Below are 12,893 nucleotides of genomic sequence, written 5' to 3' on the forward strand. Positions count from 1 at the left end.
ATGATTGAGGTCACGGGCGTGTCTGAGACGCTTCCTGATGTCCAGTCTAATAAAGCCAGCACTCAGGTTGACATCATCACGGATGCTATTGTCACAGACGCAATATCGGCTTTAGTAGGGGGTCCATCTAACCTGCCCACAGACCTTACTCCAGATAAAAGTAATACGCAAGTAGCCATTCCTGTGGTTATTGCTGGCTCAGATCAGGTAATACTGATGGAACAACAAGAGGCCACGGAAAGTTGCACTAGCAAAAGGCAAGAGGGAATTGAGGTTATTCCTCCTGTTGCTAATATTACGCTCGATGCCAACACTTTCACTGAGCGGTTGGAGGCAACGAGTAACACTGAAAGTGAGAAGACTTCAAATGAGTGTTTCCATTCGGTGGCCGAGGAGGCAGACTGGTCGGAAGATGAGGGGGGAAACAGCTCAGATATAGACGGCAGTAATTTAGAATCAGATACTGATCCAGAGGAGGTTACCCCTACAACTACAGTAAAACCAGCAATCTCCTTAAAAAAAAAAAAAACGAGCAAAGGGGGCTAACTTGGGATCATTCACCCACTACATTGCTCCAGGGGTCACCAAACCAAACTCAGGATTTCGAATCCACCCAACGCTCCATGCTGGAAGCAATCCACCAGGAAATATTCGCGCATCGGGAAGAGACCAGGCAGGACAATCGTAAATCCCAAGCGGCTATGAGGAAGATCAAGACTGTCGTGAGGAAACTTTCAAAGGCATGCGCGACAGTGGACGACAGAGTCTCAAATCTGGAAGAAAGAGTGGTTTCCACTGAAGCAGAATCTGCTGCTGCCACCAGTAAGGTGGAATCATATGGGGCACAAGCTGAGGACATACAGTGGAAGCTCGAGGACCTTGAGAATAGACTTAGGAGAAATAATCTTAGGGTCCTGGGAGTTCCGGAAGGACTGGAGGGGGGGGACGCGAGAGCCTTCATCGTGAAAGTATTTGCTAAAGTATTTCCCGAATTGGAGAGCTGGTGCTGGGATTCAGAGGTTCAACAAGCACATAGAACCCCGTTTAAGAGGAATCGAAATTTCAGGGAAGGAGATAAACCTAGGGCAATTTTAATTTTCCTGGGGAATTTCCTTTTGCGCCAGTCTATAGCAGAGAAGGCTAGACCAGATGCTAAGAAAACATTTGAGGGGTTTTCATTTTTTGTCAGACCCGACTTCTGCCACGTGACGGTGGAAAGGCGCTGGAGGCTACGACAATTGATCAAACCTTTTCAGGACAAAATAGTTCAAGTCTATCTCATTAACCCAGCCCAACTCAAGATAATTCATCATGGAAAGACCTTTTATTTCTCATCGGAAATTAAAGCTAAAGAATTCTTAAACTCTATATAGATCTCACCCTGCGGATCCATTGCCCCTGTAGTAGGGTGCTGGTGGGGGATTGACGACAGCAATAAGCATGTATCAGTAGGTACCTAGAAACGAAATAAGTTGGTATTTGTGAATGCATACTAAAGGATGTAGGTATCGCAAGGTTGTCGTTATGGGTTAGGCAATGAAGTGAATTGTTAACCAAGGTATTCCGCCATACTAACTATTTGTACCAGGATCTGGGAAATATGAGCTCTGTGGTCGAGCCCATTTAGGCTACTAAGCGGTTTAAATTGAGTCCTCGCTGCAACGCTGCTCCCATCATATGCACAGACTTAGTCTGAGCACCCCACAGAGGTGGGCATGTGGCCAGGGGGCCAGCAGGGGAGGGGGGTGGGGTGTATGGGTACAGTGGGTGGGGGGAGGTCTGGGGGGTGTGGGGGGTGTGGGGGGTGTGGAAGTAAACAAAAAAGAAAAAAGAGCACGTGTTACTAATTTACATAAAAACTCAATTCCAAAAGGACAAATGAAGAAATGCTGTAATTTTGTTTCAAAAAAGTTATTTTGTTGTTTGAAAAGCTGGGAAGGGATGGTCCAGAAAAATGCCTAAACTCAAGATAGGCTCTATAAATATTAATGGCCTGAACGACTGGAAAAAGAGGCTCAGATTCGAGGAATACCTTAAAGTAATAGATATAGATATTTTAGCAATACAAGAGACTCACCTGCCATGGAAGAACAAGCATTGGCTTAAGTTAAAAGGGTTTGAGATCTTGTCCTGTACCTCTCAAACGTCTACTATAAGGGGTGTGGCTATTATTGGGAAGCTGGGCCTTGGTGGAGCAAAGCGCTATAAGGCAGACGCCCTCGGTAGGTGGGCTATATGTGAACTGAACCTGGGTGGTACTATCTGTTCAATTTATGGAGCTAACTCGGATGATCCTGGCATTTTTGATTCTATCGAGAAAGAACTGATAGACTGGCCAGCTCCACTAATAGTCTGTGGAGACTGCAATATTTCGGCAGACTTTAGTAATGATATCCCATACACCGGACGCAAACCCAGTGTATATAGAGCCATATCCGCGCTACTGCTATCACATGGGCTAAGAGACGTCTGGGGAAATAAGGAACCATTGGATACTGGTTTTACGTACTTTTCACACCCTTTTAACAAATATTGCAAATTAGACTACTTCTTTGTTTCAGCCACAGAAATAAATAAGGTCAAAATCAACAAACTCCCAATGATAATGTCTGACCATAACCCCTTGGTAATGATAATGGACGTTAATCGACCTTCAAAAGGACCAAGGCCATGGACTTTTGATAGGAAACTATTAACTGATAGCGCCTATATTGAACATATTAGAAACTGGTCAAGGGCTTTTTTCGATGCCAACAGGTATAGTGCTTCCAGGGGGGTAGTCTGGGACACTTATAAGGCCGGGTTAAGAGGGGAAACTATTAGCTACACTACTAGACAATGGAAAAGAACCAAGTTGGAAAGGGAGCTATTACTTGAGAGTTTGAGTAATGCCGAAAAGCAGCACCAAAGGGATATAAGTCAGGGGCGGCAAGGACTGGAGACTCTTGAGAGGATTAATGCTATAAAAGCGGGTATTCAGACTCAATTGGCTAAAAAATCAGCGGCGGAATATCATTCAAACAGAACTAGGCTGTATGAGACGGGGGAACAGGCCGGAAGGGCATTAGCGCTGCGCATCAAACAAGTTACGTCAAAAAATATAATTACAAAAATAGAGGAACAAGGGAGAGTATATGAGGAGCCCGCCGAAATCTTGGAGGTTTTCAGAAGGTTTTATCAAGATCTATACCAGGAGGAGGCGGTAATAGATACCCCAATTAACAGCTGGGAAAGTATAGGTCAAAAATTGGGTCAGCAGGAGAGGGAGGAGTTGGAACAGGCTATAACCATTGAGGAGGTAATAGGTGGATTGCTAGGTCTGGCAGCAGGGAAGGCTGTGGGCCCGGATGGGTTACCACTTGAAATATATAAATGCTTGCGGGAGGAAATATCCCCTCTTCTCTTAGACCTATTCAATGGGATTATGATCACTGGCAAGATACCCGAGTCATGGAAGAGCACCAATATTGTGGTGTTCCATAAAAAGGGCAAGCCCAAAGAAAATCCAGGGTCCTATAGGCCTATCTCCCTGGTCAATGCTGATAATAAGCTGTATGCCAAGATATTGGCTACTCGTCTTGGGAGGATCATCGCGGCTCTGGTCTCACCCTGGCAGCATGGGTTCATCCCAGGAAGAGGCACGACGAAACATATTAAAAGAGCGATTACCATATTTGATATCTGCGCTGCCGGGGGGGAGAGGGCCGCGATGGTCCTTCTAGACGCAGAAAAAGCATTTGACCGGGTGAGGTGGTCTTTCTTATGGAAGGTTTTAGAGGAGAGGGGGTGCGGGCCAAGGTTTCGACAGGCCTTACAGGCAATGTATTCTACTCCCTCAGCCAGGATCCAGTTGATGGGTGGGAATTCTGGGAGAATTAATATAACGAGAGGCACTCGGCAGGGTTGCCCCTGTTCTCCTATCTTATTTGCCCTGTATATAGACCCACTAATTACACAGATATTATCCAACACAGAGATACAACCAGTAATTATAAAAGGATTTCAAACTAAATTGCTAGCATATGCAGATGACCTAGCCATTATCACTAAAGATCCGGAATCTGCTATGAGGGAAATCGCGAGCATGACAAATTTGTTTGGGAAATTCTCAGGATATCGACTGAACGAAGCTAAGACCCAAATTCTGTGCTCTGAGAATATAACTAAAAAGGATACTAGGTATGTCAACTCAGTGGTGTATCTTGGTATAACACTCAATTCACAACCAGGGAACATAATTGGAGATAATTTTACACCTCTCTTAAAATCAATGGAACAAGAGCTAAGGAGATTGAATACACTTCACTTATCAATAATAGGCAGGGCTAACGTCATTAAAATGACTATGTTCCCCAAGATTCTATATAAACTTAGATCCATCCCATTTAAATTGGAAGATAAAATAATAAAGGAAATTGAAGCAATCTTTATGAAATTCCTCTGGCAATACGGCAAGATTAGAAGATCAAACAAGTATATGTCTTTACCTCAGGAAAGGGGAGGGTTAGGTATGCCTAATATCAGGAATTACCACTGGTCCTGTCTCCTTACAGAAATGTAAGAAAATATGGGGAAGTCCCTATCTGGCCACACAGTTGGAAAAGGAACACCTACTAAGTAATAGAGGGGGTATTCACATTCTCTATACATAAACCATAACCACATGAATAATAAAATACAAGAATGGATAGAATCAAATAAGAAGCAATATCCGATAATACATGGAAAAATTGTACAATTTATTCAAAACATAATATAGTTATAAAACAATTTATTAAAAATTCATTTTTACAAAACAATTTTTATGCCATTAAGACCAATTAAAAATGTGACAGATCACATGAAAGAACATAAAATTCTTGTTACGGAGTTGTCGACGCAGCGTTTCGGTTTTTAGAATAAGACCTTCATCAGGACAAGGTTCTAGTTCGAAAAAAACCTACAGTTAGACACAATTACTGGTTTTATCTCTCTTTTTTTTAAAACAGCTAGTACATCAATAATATAATTACATCATCGGTATATAACATATTTCATTTATTGGTCTATGACTTTTCTGGCATGACATACGTCTTCTTTATATTTATTAAACATGTGGTGCTGGTATTCAAAAGGAATAGGAGCGCTCATACTCGTGCGCTTCTAAAAAGGGAATACAACAAGTGGTTGCCCTATTGGGAATATCCATGTGACATATAGTTACCCATTAACCTGAACCCATATTTGAGCGAAAGTTGTTAATACAAATTGGGTTTGGGGTGTCGCCAATACTTGGCTATGGAGCAAAAGCTTTTTAATTACATTTCACTACCTGTGATGTCGAAGATAAAGACCAAATTAATTTCCAAATTTACTTAGTTAAGGCACAATTTTCATTTACCTTTTGTTATCTCTATCTGTGACTTGTAGATTGATACCAAGTTAACACCATATAGGTCGATTATTCGCTCAACATATTTCTATGGGTTGAAGCGCTGTTTTCATCATTGGGCGTGTGCGCATCTAAATCATTAAAGAAAGGTCAACATATAAGTTTTCTATATCGACTCCTGGTGGACTAGGTTGTTCTATTTTACACCATCTTGTATTTACCTTCTTCAATTGGTAACGTTCTTTGTGAGTCAAGAGGGCCACCGATTTAAATAAGATTAGTTTACAGAATCATCCTGTTGAAAACATAAATCAAAATCTATATTTTATTCCTGCTCCATTTGTAACTTGTTGTTCATGCAGCGTTGGACATAGAGAACATGACTTACCCATAAATATGGGAAAGTGGCCAAAAGGTGCAGCGCATGGCCGGATGTTGTGATCTGTGCCGTTCTTCAACCGCTTTGTTTAATTAGCGCGAGGTTTGATGGATTTTCTCGAGACCTATGTTTTTAAATTGTCGTGCTCTATAAAGCAAAAGTAAATTTTTGCATATTAAGTATGGTTAGCAAAACGACTCTATGAATGAAGAATAATCCGCTTTTTATTAACTAGAATATACTATCTGTATTTTAACCACTATATCTCACTGTGCCACCTTTCTAGATATTTGGTTGCTCTCTGTGGCATAGTGCATACCTCACTTTAAACAGTATTAGCATATTATCGCATTCTAAAATCAGCTTTAGTTTATGACACCTCACTTTAAATAGTATGAGTACACTTGTGCTTCCAATATCAGCTTTTGTTTCTAACACTCTTCTATTTAGTCCTCGTATTCACGTTCTATTGAGTGAGGGCTGTTTTGTTGCCACTATGACTCGAGATTAAGTTTAAAAACGACAGTGTCTATGCACTTACACAGACTACTAATATGTTCGTAGCGGTTATGTTCTATTATTTAACTATTACCCGAGTTTTCTATCTGGTATTATACAGCCGAACCACCCTGCTTACCTTTTTGTTGCGTCGGCCTCCCTGCTCCGCTTGACTCTCCTCGTGTACTGGATGCTATCTGACTTGTTAGAATCGTGCGTTTATATATCCACAATTTATTTCAGCTGAAAGTAATTTTGGTTAATCGCTGCTCATTGAGTGCGACGTGCCGGAAAGGTTTTAGAACTACCCGGGTAGTTCGGTTATCGGTGCACGTCACTTCCTTATTTATTTTGTCTTTCGGCCCCATAATTGCTATCGAGTGGGGGTTCTTTCTTATATTTCATGTAAATCTACAAATTATTTAATTTATGATGACTTACAGCCATATTATTGTCCTATGTTGTGCAAATTTACGAAGTTACGAGTCTTAGCATAGCGAGAAACAATGCTGTAGTTCTATCATTTGATCTCGCGAGAGTTGGGCTTTAGGACTACTCAAGTAGTTTTCACTTTACTTTACTCCTTACCGGTTGAACTTACTATTTGCCGTCTCTCCTGTTTGTTCAGCGCTACTGAGGCCATTGTAGAATCTCCCGCTAAAGGATATATCAGAAGATTAAATTATTTAAAGGCATAATTCGTTAGATTAATTCAAATTTTTTTTTTATTTAAATAAATTTTAAATAAAGAAATCGCATGGCCATAACAATATTGCCTTCGCAATGATCTATGTTTCTGTAGTCGTTATTTTTTAGAAATTATACATTGGAGTGAGCAGTCTATATCTCTTTTATTAATGTTTTGACTATCGCTCTAGAAATGATGTAAATTTCTGTAGTCATAATTCTCATAAAATTATAGATTAGTCTATATCCATTTTGTTCATGTTCTGACTCTACTATTATAGTATCCGTTCCCAGTCCTCTTTTGTATTTAAACCCTGTCTTACTGTATTGAAGCGCGACATAAAAAATTGTTCGCGTTTTTTGCGTTTGAGGTCCATGTCTCCACCTCTAGCATTCAAGTAAATTAATTCCAGCCCGCACCATCTTATATCGTTTATTGTATGTCGAGCATCTTGCCAATGTTCGGTTAACGGAGCACCTTTCTTCATGGTGCGGATTGCTGATTTGTGCTCATTTATCCTTAGGCGAATCTCACGAGAGGTTTCACCCACGTATGCCATGTTACAGGGACACGTTATCATGTAAATGACATTTTTGGACCTGCAGTTGATGAAGTTTTTAATCTTATGTCTACTCTTGTTGTGCTCGATGCATTCCCCTTTGGTCACTGATGCACAATTTGAGCAGTTGCCACACGGAAACGTTCCGGTTGGTAATGGGGCATTATCCATACTGGTTTGGGATCCCGACACCACTTCTCGATAGGTGTGCACTAAACAGTTTCTTATCGTCTGGTTGCGTCTGAACGCAAACATTGGTTTAGGAAGTTTTTCCTGTTTCTTGTTACTTATTAAGTGCCAGTGCCGATTAATTATATTCTTGATCTTATTACTGACGGAACTGTAATTTGTTACAAAAATAAGTGGTTTTACTTTTTGAGTTGTCTTTAGTTTGGTTTGAAATAAATTATCTCTGTTAAAATACTTCGCTCTTTTATAAGCATGTTTTACCATGCGTTTTGGGTAGCCCCTGATGATGAATTTTTCAGTCAGGATCTTTGCATGTCTCTCAAAATCCACCATCTGTGTACAGTTTCGCTTTAATCTTAAAAACTGTCCAAACGGTATATTATCCCTTTGGCACGGTGGATGGAAACTTTTGTAGTGTAACATAGTGTTACGATCCGTTTTCTTTGTAAACAGTTCTACTTGGAGTTTACTCTCATCATGTTTAATGATGATATCCAGAAATTCACATCGAAATTTGTTATAATTTGAAGTGAATTTGAGATTAGCATCCCCTAAATTTAACCATGAAATAAATTCATTCAATAACTCTTCAGTACCGGTCCAAATAAAAAAGACATCATCAATATATATATATAAAATATATATATACAGAAATAGCAATCCTCTTCGATCAAGAGAAGGTGACTCAGGAAGGGGGCCCTGATGATATTCCATCGATATTTCAACTGGCATTGGGTGATCAAGCATTTGGGATACTCTTGAGGAAAACGGAAAGAAGGTATTATAAGAAATCACGGTACAAAATACTCGAAGGTATAGCTGGGGTCTGGGCATCTGTGCAGAAAGTAATGGGTATTCCAAGGTATAACCACCATACTCCTTTATGGAATTCTGGTCTTTTCCCAAACCTGTGCATGGATGGATCCTGGAGGCACTGGGAGCAGCAAGGCATTGTAACACTTGGGCAAATAATGGTGAAGGATGCATGCAGACCACTGTCCGATCTAAGGTTGCGATATACATTACAGGAAGGGCAAGAATATAAATACCTCCAGGTGGTAAATACAATCAGATCAGTAAGACCACGAATTATTTTGGGGAAAAGAAGTAATTTATTGGATTATTTGAAGGGAGGTGGGCGGAAAATTAATGGATTCTATAAAATCCTTATGGAAAGCTCCCCAGATGACATGCTTAAGACCGAGGCAGCTTGGGCTGAGAAATTGGAGGATCCAGAGATTGATTTGGAAAGAGCTCTTACTTTTGATAAAAGATTTCTGCGCTCCTCTAACCTTAAAGCTCAACATTTTAAAACCCTATTTAATCTGTATTATACCCCATCCAAGCTGTTTGAGTGGGGGATGAGGGTTGATAGTGATTGCCCCAGATGTGGCATAGGCCCAGCAGACATTGTTCATATGTTATATGGTTGCGAGAAACTCAACCCTATCAAAACGGAGATATTGGTTTTCTTAGAGGGGCTTCTAGAAGTCAAAATAACTTTATCCCCAACCCTATTCATTTTTGGATGCGACATTAATTTAAAATTAAGGATTGAGGAGGAAGCTTTAATTTTTATAGCAGTAGCAGTATTCCGGATATTAATAACAGCAGCCTGGAAAGATTTAGAGGCCCCAACATTCCAAATGTGGATATGTAGGCTGTTGGGCATCCACAACATTGAGGGTGCTCTATACGAGCATAAGGGTTTAAAAACAAGAGAGATGGGGTTACGACTGTGGGCACCAGTGGCCAGATGGAGAACTTTAAGGATGAGTGGTCAGGGGAATGAGAGTTAATATCGGTACTAGTTAAGACTTAAAAGGACATAATTACGAAAGTTCTTCTCCCATGAGATTCCATGTCTCATTTATGCATCTTTATGTTTATAATTTGGCTAGGATTGCTACCTCTTGCTATATTGTATGTTCAAATCTGGAAACAAATGGATATTGTTTTGTATTATGTATACACGTGCTCTCAATAAAAAAAAAAATTAAAAAAAGGATATAATGCACAGCAGAAAGGACATCCTACACATTTGTGGCAGACTATCCCATCCTTCATATACTTAGAAGGACCTTAGCCATTATTTCTACATTCGAAGAGCATACCCAGGTGCTGAACCTTCTCCAGGAAGGTTGCTCCTTCAGCAGACAAGAAATCCATGTTCGACGAACTCAAATGTTTTAGTATGCTGGAAAGGGTTCAGCAGGACTTCCTAGCAAAGGTACTGTACTTGTGGATTATGGAAGCCAAAAAAGTGACTACGTTTGAAGTTAAAACCATTGGCCGGAGCAAAGCAGCAAATCTACCCCTTGGTGTAACGACCTAGGTGCCTATGGAATCCTTCTTTGTTCCACTCAAAGTATTTGGTGCTAAATAAACAACTTAAGTGCCAACTCAGTTATATTCTACCCAACTTGATGGGACCTGCTTTAGCCAAAGATAAGAACTTTGACTCCATTCATCCAATCCCTGCTTCATTGAAGTCGATCTGAAATCACACCTAGATCTAACTGAAAAAATATGCTTATCACAGGTAAAGGTAAGATATACAGCTGAAGTAACTCATTGCCTGCAGAGGTCCTTGTTTAAGCAGCATGACATAATTAGTAATCCATGTAAAATAGTTCATTGGGTTATGACCCTGCGATTGCGACAGCCTCTTCATGTAACTCACAACATATATTCATCCTTGCAGCGCTTACACATTCTTTTTCTAGGTTCACATAATCAGAGTTATTAAGCTAGATAATAATAATACCTATGACTGGGTGCTAAAGCAATTCAGTATGTAACATGTCCACTGTAAGCAGTCAATTAAAAATAATTTTACATATAATAGAATACAGTATGAAACATCACTTGCAACAATTTCTGATGCCTCCCATTGTTGTCATAGTATTGTCACAGAAGAAACAGAGGACAAGTCTTGACAAAAGTATCGATGGCTAGCTTAGTCATTGTTATGTCTTATCTGCAAATATTGGTAGAATGCAAACCTTCCCTAATTGACATGTGGCAGTGGGTGTAGTTAATGGCACTCTTTTCTGCAGGACATATCAATGGGTGTAGGCAGTGGCAATCATCTCTGAGAGGTGTAAGTCTATGGGAGCAACATATTGCACCTTTTCCTGTATGCATGGCAGCTTCTTCACACTGTTAATTTTTTCACAGGAGGTATTAAAAGACTTGAGTTAGCCAACTAGGATTACAGATACCCTTGGCAACCACCAATCCACCCTTCTTTCTTCAACCAAATGTTCAACTCCCCAGGGCTTAGATGGTAATCTCCTTAATGTTATGTCATTTCCTAAACATACAATTGAACTTTGGTACTTTCTCTCATCAATGCTTCCTGAAGTAGGTTTTCTTACTGAAACTTGGTTGAGCCCAGCCTCTGTCTCAGCTATTACAATGGCCCTCCTGGTAAATTATTCCATGTTTAGTTTGGTTAGGGAGGGGGAGGGGAAGGTATTGCTACTATTTTCAAAAACACTGAGCAGAGATTTCCATATTCAAACAAACTTTCATCCAAGGACCACTGGAAAGGTGCCTTATTATGTCAACTACCGGGGTCGAAAAAGGAGTTTATTCAGCTCCTAATTGAATATATTGCTCCACATCTCCTCTCAGCAAAAAGTTTATTTTAATAGATGGCTTTAATTACCATGTAGAAGACCCTGATAATGAGGAGGCGAGCCAGCTTATTGCAGACTTAGATACTCTCAGACTGCATCAAAGAGAATGTATGCGATATGCATGTCCCAGGGCATACATTAGATTTAATTTTCACCAACTCTATTCCTATAGCCTGAGAACAGCCACAGACTTTAATTTGGATGGACCATACTTTGATCAGCTTTAGGATTCATATGACAATAGAAACGCACAAAAAGCATCTAAAGTAGTTGAAAACCTATTTAGGCATTGGCGGAAAATCACTCCGGAATCCTTTGTTAAGGCATTCAGCCATCCTGGCACAGGGTATTTCAGACATGGAACAAGCTCTTTCAGAATATCACAATGCTTGAAATAGTGCCTTTGATAAGATTACCCCACTCCACAGGGGTCATGGTACCCATGGTACCCATGCCCCTTGGTATACGCTAGCCCTTAGAATGGAGAAATCATCATGTAAAAAATTAGAAAGACAGTGGCAACACTCTAATAATGCCTGTGATATGGAGATGTATAGAACAGCTCCAACCTGCTACCACTGCAACATAAATTCTGCTCTGAAACTATACATCTGTTATCAAATTTCCCAGGCTAAAAACTCATCTAAAAAGATATTTAGAGTTTGAAATGACTTTGTAAATCTTAAAGCATGCGCTCTAGACATTCAGTCGTCTCAGCCTCTTTGTGATTCTTTGGCTAATCACTTTAAAGATGAAGTAAATAAACTCTATCAGAACTTCCAGTACCACCTGGAGGTGACCAGATTTTTTTTTACCTCCCCCCGCCCATGGAGTGCCACACCTAGAAAAGTTCAAGGAGTTTTCCTTGGAGGAAAATCAGGTGGCACTTGCTTCAGCCAAATCAGGATTTCCTTTAGATATTTTTCCTCCCAAGATTTCTAGTCCTCTTTCCAATCAGTTGGCCCCTGCCATTCATTTGGTATTCAATCTTTCGGTTGAGATAGGAATAATTTCTGTCACATGTAAGTCCGCCCAGGTTAGATCGATCCAAAAAAAAGCTAATATAGCACCTTCCAACCTCTCTAACTATTGTCCAATCTCTCTGCTTCCTTTTTTTGGGTATGCTCCCAGAAGGAGTAATTAACAAACAGCTTTTCGAGTACCTTGGGGTTAACAACATCCTGGACCCATCTCAATCAGGATTTAGACCATTACATAGCACTGAGCATCCGTGGTAGCAGTCACATGGGTGAACCACTCAAGAACACCATGTACCAGAGTCCCAGGGGGCGATCCGGAGGAGGGGCTAGCGGTGTGCGGTCCATTGCGGTGGTTTCTACAAATTGGCTCCCTTGAGCTTTGAGCCGACGGGCTGCTGGACGACGCACCTGCGTGCCGGTTCTGGCATCGAGGCCCTTGACTGTTGTGTGGCGGCCTTCTCTTCCACCCCTAAACAATTTTTCTCTACTGATGAGGGAAGTCATCCCGAAACCCGAGACATGTCTCGGGCGATATCCTAAAACCCGGGACATGTATCGGGTCTAGAGATTCATCAGTCCTACAAG

General features: G+C 40.6%; 1 long non-coding RNA gene across 1 annotated transcript; it reads right to left on the reverse strand.

Annotated features, from left to right (window-relative positions):
* Nucleotides 1-4,806: 4,806 nt before the first annotated feature.
* Nucleotides 4,807-6,527, reverse strand: LOC144827273 (uncharacterized). Its single transcript, XR_013610110.1, has 5 exons — nucleotides 6,388-6,527; nucleotides 5,760-5,897; nucleotides 5,593-5,666; nucleotides 5,381-5,502; nucleotides 4,807-4,923 (listed from the first exon to the last, which is right to left on the reverse strand). It is a non-coding gene; the product is annotated as an uncharacterized LOC144827273 (long non-coding RNA).
* Between the last annotated feature and the right edge of the window lie 6,366 nt (nucleotides 6,528-12,893).

Source organism: Lissotriton helveticus, chromosome 4_1, assembly GCF_964261635.1.
Source record: "Lissotriton helveticus chromosome 4_1, aLisHel1.1, whole genome shotgun sequence".
Taxonomy (NCBI): domain Eukaryota; kingdom Metazoa; phylum Chordata; class Amphibia; order Caudata; family Salamandridae; genus Lissotriton; species Lissotriton helveticus.